The sequence below is a fragment of the Tachyglossus aculeatus genome, chromosome 3, assembly GCF_015852505.1.
Source record: "Tachyglossus aculeatus isolate mTacAcu1 chromosome 3, mTacAcu1.pri, whole genome shotgun sequence".
In the NCBI taxonomy this organism is placed as follows: domain Eukaryota; kingdom Metazoa; phylum Chordata; class Mammalia; order Monotremata; family Tachyglossidae; genus Tachyglossus; species Tachyglossus aculeatus.
Genome location: NC_052068.1, coordinates 70502354 through 70510618, shown reverse-complemented (window position 1 = coordinate 70510618; position 8265 = coordinate 70502354). Strand labels below are relative to the sequence as shown.

Below are 8265 nucleotides of genomic sequence, written 5' to 3'. Positions count from 1 at the left end.
AACGACGCACAGTGAGGCACATAGTATGCACTTAATAAATACCATACATGATAAATAATAATAATAATGAGACCACTTAGGACTTTTAAAGGCTGCCCTTTCCTCGCCAGCCAAACTGTTACCATGTTGATCCAAGCCCTTATACTATCTCATCTTGACTACTGCGTCAGCCTCCTCCTCCTGTCTCTTCCCACTCCAATCAATATTTTGTTCTTCTGCATGGATCATTTATCAACAAAAACGTCTCCCCCTTCCTCAAGAACCTCCAATGGCTTCCCATCCACCTCCACATCTAACAGAGGTGGATTGAAGGCACAGAAAATAGTTCAGAGAAGACAATAGTAAATGAGGGACAGTAAGGTTAGCTTGACCAATCAGTAGTATTTATGGAACACTTACTCTGTACTAATATGTACAGAAGTGCCCGAAGGGAGATCAAATGTTGGAGGTAGCAAAGAGTGAGAACTGGTATTCAGGACTCCACCACTTGTCTGCTGTATGACCTTAGGAAAATCACTTTTTGCTTCTCTGTGCCTCAGTTACCTCATTTGTAAAATGGGGAATTAGACTGTGAGCCCCATGTGGGACAGGGGCTGTGTCCAACCTTCCATGCTGCCGCTGCCCAGCACGGGTGAGTTTTGACTTGTAGCAGATTGCTTTCCAATGGCTAGCCACTGCCCTAACTAGGATTGGAATGGGTATGCTTTGCTTGATTCTCCCTCCTGTAGCTGTCACTGGTAGAGTACTGGAAACTCTCCAGATGCTATCCTAAGAGGGGAGACCTACAGCTCTAATGTATATATCTGCAATTTTTTTTTTATTAATGCCTGTCTCCCCCCCAGTAATAATGATAATAATTTGGTAATCGTTAAGTGCTTACTATGTGCCAACCACTGTTCTAAGCATGGGTGTAGATACAAGTTAATCAGGTTGAATACATTGTGGGCAGGGAATGTCACTGTCGATGGCTGTATTGGATGTTCCCAAGGGCTTAATATTTTGCTCTGCACACAGTAAGGGCTTAATAAATACAACTGAATGAATGAATGAACGGCTACGAATTCTACTGTACTCTTCTAAGCACTTAGTACAGCACTCTGCACACAGAAGGCCACTGATGGAGAGATTGATTGCTCAGTAACGTCTCCAGTGATTTCCTCATAACCGAGTCTAATTGACTCAACATTCCTAATCCTCCTCGACAGCTTAGATGCTTTCAGCACCAGTGGCCACCCACTCCTAAGAGAAACTTTCTCTGACCTTGCTTTTACTGACATAGCACTCCTCTGAATTTCAGGCTACTTCTGACTGCTCCTTCCCAATCTTTTATGCAGGCTCTTCATCTTTCCCTGACCCTTGAACTGTGGGGGATCCCATAACACACCGTGAGAGGTCTTCTCAATTTACTCTCATTGTGTTGGGGAGCTCATTTGGACTCATGTACCACCTCAAATCTATCTCACCTGCATAAACACTCTCAAATCTCCTCTGCCCACCAGGATCCATAGTACAGTGCATTGCACATAGTAAGTGCTCAATTAATATGATTGAACTGAGTGACTATCTCTAGTTGGATGATTTTTGAGCACCTTAAATTCTATGTCAAAAATTGAATTCTTTGTATTATCTCCAGGAACTTCACCGTCACCATCATCAATGGCATTTATGGAGCGCTTACTGTGTGCAGAGCGTTATACTTAGTGCTTGTGAGAGTATAATACAATATGAGAGAAGCAGTGTGGCTTAGTGGAAAGAGCCCAGTTTTAGGAGTCAGAGGTCATGAGTTCTAATTCAGGCTCTGCCACTTGTCTGCTGTGTGACCTTGGGCAAGCCACTTAACTTCTCAGTTACCTCATCTAGAAAATACAGAGTAAGATTGTGAGGCTCATGTGGGACAACCTGATCACCTTTTATCTAACCCAGCACTTAGAACAGTGCTTGGTACAGAGTAAGAACTTAACACATACTATTAATTATTAATTATTAATTATTAATAATAATAATAATAATACAGACTTGGTAGGCATGTTTCCTGCCCACAATTGACTTACAGTCTAGAAGAAATTCTTTTCCTAACTTTCTCATCGTTGTCAACATGTTATTTTATGGCATTTGTTAAGTGCTTATTTTGTGTCAGGCACTGTACTAAACACAGGAGTAGATACAAGTTAATTCATTCATTCAATCGTAATTATTGAACACTTACTGTGTGCAAAGCTGTGTACTAAGTGCTTGGGAAGTACAAATCAGCAACATATAGAGACAGTCCCTGCCCAACAACGGGCTCACAGTCTAGAAGTGGGAGACAGACAACAAAACAAAACAAAGTTAATCAAGCTGGACATAGTCCCTACCCCACATGAGGCTTAATTCCTATTTTACAGATGAGGTAACTGAGGAACAGAGGCATTAAGTAACTTGCCCAAGATCACACAGCAGATGTGGCAGAACCAGGATTAGAACCTAGGTCCTACTGACTCCCGGGCCCATGCTCTAGCCACTAGACCACACTACTTCTCAGATCTTCCTACTGCCCACCTGATAACAGTGAATCTGAAGTTGCTGAAGTCAGCCTAGTGCCTGGATTTCCATCAAAAGGGCTTTGCTGCATGATCACTCAAGTAGAGAAAGCTTATTGCGGAGGGGATCCAGGGCTGCAGGTTGTGCAAGATTGATGGAGGGATAGTTAGAAAAAGAGTTGAGTTCAGCGAAGAGGGAGCTATTGAGGACGTGGATTTGTGCAACAAGAAATGAAAGGTTGGATAGGGAGACCAACCTCTTAATGTGTGGCAAGCTGGCGGTCCAGCTGTCCCTGCCCCTGCCCTCTCAGCACTCCCTTGATGCTCTTAGCTGAGTGTCCCTCAGCCCCCCTTTTCGTCTGCTCCTCCCCTCTCCATCACCCCTATTCCCTCCCTCTGCTCTATCCCCCTCCCTGCCCCGCATCATTTGTGTATATATGTACATATTTATTATTTTTATTAATGATGTGTATATGTCTATAATTCTATTTATTTATGTTGAAGCTATTGATGCCCGTCTATTTGTTTTGTTTTGTTGTCTGTCTCCCCCCTTCTAGACTGTGAGCCCATTGTTGGGGAGGGATTTTCTCTATTTGTTGCCGAACTGTACTTTCCAAGCACTTAGGACAGTGCTGTACACACAGTAAGCGCTCAATAAATACCACTGAATGAATGGACGAATGAATGGATGAGTCCCAATGAGGCATGATGATGCCCTGGGGATAAATGGGAGGGGTTTGGAGATCAGAGACCTTTGTTAGGAATGAACAGTTTTGTAGGTAGAAGGAGTATGGGAGAAGAGGCATTATCACCTGCTACAACTCTGCCCCCTCTTTCTCTCAGCAACACAATTTCTCCTCCTTCATTGTTTTTCATGCCTATGACCCACACCAGTTATTTCAGACCTTCATCTCCGGAATTTCACCATGCACCTACCTCCCTCCTCTCTCATCCTTGGTGATCTTGCCAACTACTTTGTTGTCAAAATCTAAATCATTATGTGTGAGCTCCCTGAAGTCTCCCCACTCTGCTTCAACACCTTCCCACATCCATGTACATTCTCTCATCCTTCTTGACCAAGAGGAAGTGTCTTGCCTGTTTTTAAAACCAATTCTTTATACCAATGATAATAAAAATGATAATAATAATAATAACAATTGTGAAGTTTGTTAAGCACTTACTGTGTGTCCGGTATTATACCAAGCACTGGGATAGATATAGGATAATTACAGTCTAAGTAGAAGGGAAACACACATTAAATGCCCATTTTACAGATAAGGAAACTGAGGCACAGAGAAGTCAAGAGCTTGCCCAAGATCACACAAAATGTATGCTGCAGAACTGGGATTAGAACCCAGATTCTCTGACTTCCATGTCTGTTCTCTTTCCACTAGGCCATGCTGGTCTCATGACTTCTTATCTTATGAAAACAAGTGCCCAATATTTCTACCTCTCCAACCAACACCTTCAACCGTTCACTCTGACAGCTCCTTCCTCCCCTATCTCAGTAAAACTTTCTTTGGATTCCACCATTCAGCCCTTTGTTTGCCTTCCTTTCCTGTCCAAAACTCTCAAACCAATGGTTTATAGTTGCTGTCAACAACCCTCTTCTTCTGGAAACATTATCCAACCCTAGCTTCACTGACACCATCCTCTCCTGGTTCTCTTCTTATCTCTCTAGCCACTGATGAGAGAGTATGTGTGGGGCTGTGCAAACCACTAGGGCTATAATCAATTTCTTCCCTTGGATCCTCAGACCTGAAGTGAGGCTGCATCCATTCTTCTGGATGAGAAATTCCATCCATGGCCAAGAAAACTTCATAAACTCTTCAAAATCTTAACTACATATGATGTGCTAGTCAAAGAAGCTGAATGGTTTAATGGATTGAGCCTCAGTGAACATTTATTCATTATTCAGCACCCGAAGCAGAGCCATCACCAATTTTTGTGGTAAGTGGGGTTCGAGTCAGGGGAAGAAATAGACTCAGTACATTTTCGTATGTGTGGAGCTGAGGTGGGAACCATTTGTGAGTGTTCAATTGCCTGATCTGCAAGGGAGGAAACCAGAGTCTTCAAAAAGTTACCATCCTGGTTGGGCACTTCAGACAAGACACCAAAAGACACAGATGGTAGTTTGGGTTCATTCACTGCCATCCTGAGTGGGCTTTTCAGACAAGACACCAAAAGACATGAATGGTAGATGGGGTTCATTCACAGTTGGAGAGGAAGGTAGCTTTTTTTAAATCAAATTTTAAGCTCATTCTATTCAATGTAAACTTTGCTGGAGGACCCTGGGGGTGGGGGGGTGGGGGGGCCAAACCAGCAAAAAGAATCCAGTGGGACCTCAACTCTAGAGCTCTAGACCAAATAGCCCAAAGATTATGGTCAGAAAACAAGTGCGAAACATCCTACTCACTTGAGATGCAGGACAAGTGAGCCGATTCAATCCGGAGAGCTAGGGTTAGTAGGGCTGTCATTCATTCATTCATTCATTCATTCATTCATTCATTCATTCAATTGTATTTATTGAGCGCTTACTGTGTGCAGAGCACTGTACTAAGTGCTTGGGAAGTACATGTTGGCAACGTATAGAGATGGTCCCTACCCAACAGTGGGCTCACAGTCTAGAAGGGGGAGACAGAGAACAAAACAAAACATATTAACAAAATAAAATAAATGGAATAAATATGTACACATAAAATAAATAGAGTAATAAATACATACAAACACATATACATATATACAGGTGCTGTGGGGAGGGGAAGGAGGTAAGGTGGGGGGATGGGGAGGGGGAGGAGGAGGAGAGGAAGGAGGGGGCACAGTCTGGGAAGGCCTCCTGTCATTGAAGGAACAGATTGAATTCTTTGAACTAGCCACATGAGGAATCATCGAAGAGTTTCCAAGCATCAGAAATTATCTTCTATGTTCCCAAAATTTTATATTTGGAATCATAAAGATCAAGAGCAAGAACTCCTTTGTTCCCTAGATGGTAGCATGCTAGTATTTTAGTTCAAGAAATGTCTCTTGAAGTAATTCCTTTGTTGCTGGAAAGAATCGGGGGGCTTGAAGACAGAAGACCTAGGTTTTAACTCATTTCCTGATATTGAGCTGCTCTATGAGCTTGGGCAATTCAATCAAACTCTAAGGACCTCCCTACCTATAAAATGAGGACAGTAATAATTGCTAATCTCTAACTCTCAGAGATGCTGGTAGGACAATGAAACATAGTACTTCGCTACTCTTCCTAAAATGAAATTTCACTCCGATGGTAATAATTGCAGAAACATTTACTGAGCACCTAATTGGTGCAGTCGTCTGTCCTAACCAGGTTGGGATGTAGAGGAGAAGAAAATGACATAATCCCTCCCCACAAGAGCTTACATTGTAAAAGAAAAGATAAACATAGAAAATATTTATTACTGGAGGTGAAAAACAATGATTAAAGTGGACCGATATACTTGAATGATGAGGGTTTTGTAAATAAACTTCACAAGTGTTTGAATTGGCTAAAGGGATGTTATGGCTTAGGGCACTGGGAAATCAACTGGGGAAGTCTGGTTGGAAAAGGTGGGCTTTAAGAAGGGATGTGAAAGTAGGGAGATTAGTAGTCTGTCCGATGTGGGGTGGAGGAAGTTCCAAGCTGAGGGAACATCTGGGGCAAGACCTTGATAGAGCTTGCTGAACATAATGGGTATACATGGCATTTTTCAATAGATCCCTGATCAAGATGGCATTTTGCATAAAATACATTTTCCAAACCTGAAAAATCCACCTAGAAAATATATACATACTTGACTCATGTACACTTAAAAGTATGACCGTTTATGGACTAATGATCCATATACAATAATTATGGTATTTATTAAGCACTTACTGTGTACCAGGCACTTTAGTAACGGCTGGGGTGGATACAAACAAATTGGGTTGGACAGAGTCTACACGGGGCTCACAGTTTCAATCCCCATTTTACAGATGAGGTAACAAGCCCAGAGAAGTGAAGTGTCTTGCCCAAGGTCATACAGCAAACGGCAGAGTCAGGATTAGAATCCATGACCTTCTGACTTTCAGGCCTGTGCTCTATCCACTGCTCCATGCTGCTACTATCATCAGTTCACAAAGTAGGAAAGAGAAGGTTGAGTATCGAAGAGCCCATCCATAGAAATAAGCAAAATGATACACTGAAATCAGCCTTCACTTTGGAGCCTAAAATGCTGAAAGGAGTGAAAGTATCATTAATAAAAGTGGTAATTAAATAGCTGGGGAACTTTTAGGTAGGACATTATCTAGTATTTGGCACCAGAGGCTTTCATACCACTACATTTAGTACCGATAGATACCATTAATAAATACCATTGCTAGATTGATTAAACCAGAGCTGCTATCCTAATTAAAAGTACACTGGAGACTTTTCAGTCTCATCCTAAAATTTCAGAGTGATGAATTTACTATTTTTCCCAAAACTGAATTTGTGAGAGTATTCAATAGATTCAAGTAAGCCTAGATGAACTACTAAGGTGCATGCCTCAGATGCACCTTAGATGCAAATCTTAGAAATGGTAGTAGCAATAGCAGATTTTTTTTGTTAAGTGCTTATTATGTGCCAGGCACTGTAATAAGTCCTGAAGTATATATAAGCTAATCATGTTGGACAAAACCTGTGCCCCATGTGGGACTCACAGTCTTGATTCCCCTTTAACAGATGAGATAACTAAGGCCCAGAGATGTGAAGTTACTCACCCAAGGTCACACAACAGACATGCGGTGGAGCAGGGATAAGAACCAAGGTCCTCTGATTCCTAGGCCCATACTTTTTCCAGTAGGCCATGCTACTTCTCCTTTTTTATGTCCACTGAGAGCAAGACACTATACTAGACAAGCAAATGGGACATATTCCCGCTCACAAGAAGCTTATGCTCTAAAGGGGGAGACAGACACAAGTGTGTGTACAAATAAAGTGATGAAAATAAACCACTGAATGCACAATTGAATAAAATATCTATCAAAAATGCAGAGGATGCATATAGAGATGGCTGATGGCTAGAGATGGTTGATGGGTTTTTATGACTTGGAATGCTGCCAACACATTCTCAACCCCCACCAAAGTCCACCCTTTACCAAGTGGAGGTGGGTGAGACCACAAGTGAGGCCATAAGTGGTGAATGTTTATGACTGAAGAACTCTCTAGGTTGTTGTGTGTGATGAACAGGCAAGCAGTAATCTTGAAAATGGTGCTCAATTGCAAGCAGGGATGATAAAATCTTCTTCTTAGATCGTACTCTCCCAAGAGAGTATCCTGAAGAAGTGTGAAGAGCAGATAGAGCACTGCCCTGGGAGTCAGAAGGACCTGGGTTCTAATCCTAGACAAGCTGCCACTTGTTTGCTGCATGACCTTGGGCCAGTCACTTAACAGCTCTGGGCCTTAATTCCCTCATCAGTGAAATGGGGATTAAAGACTGTGAATTCCATGTGGCACATGGCCTGTGTCCAACCTGATTAGCTTGTATCTCCCCCATCGCTTAGTACAGCGTCTGACACATACTAAGTGTGTAGCAAATACAATTTAAAAGAGTGTTTATCATTCAATCTTATTTATTGAGCACTTACTGTGTGCACAGCACTTGGGAGAGTACAATATAAAAATAAATAGACACATTCCCTACCCATAAGCAGCTTAAAGGATAGCGTCCCACACAGAGTAGGTACTCAGTAAATGCTGTTGATTGATAATGTGGGCAGCATGTCAGTC

General features: G+C 42.1%; 1 non-coding gene across 1 annotated transcript; it reads right to left on the bottom strand.

Moving 5' to 3' along the window:
* Window positions 1-641: 641 nt before the first annotated feature.
* LOC119926325 lies at window positions 642-778 on the bottom strand. The gene has a single exon (XR_005450211.1). It is a non-coding gene; the product is annotated as a small nucleolar RNA SNORA7 (small nucleolar RNA).
* Between the last annotated feature and the right edge of the window lie 7487 nt (window positions 779-8265).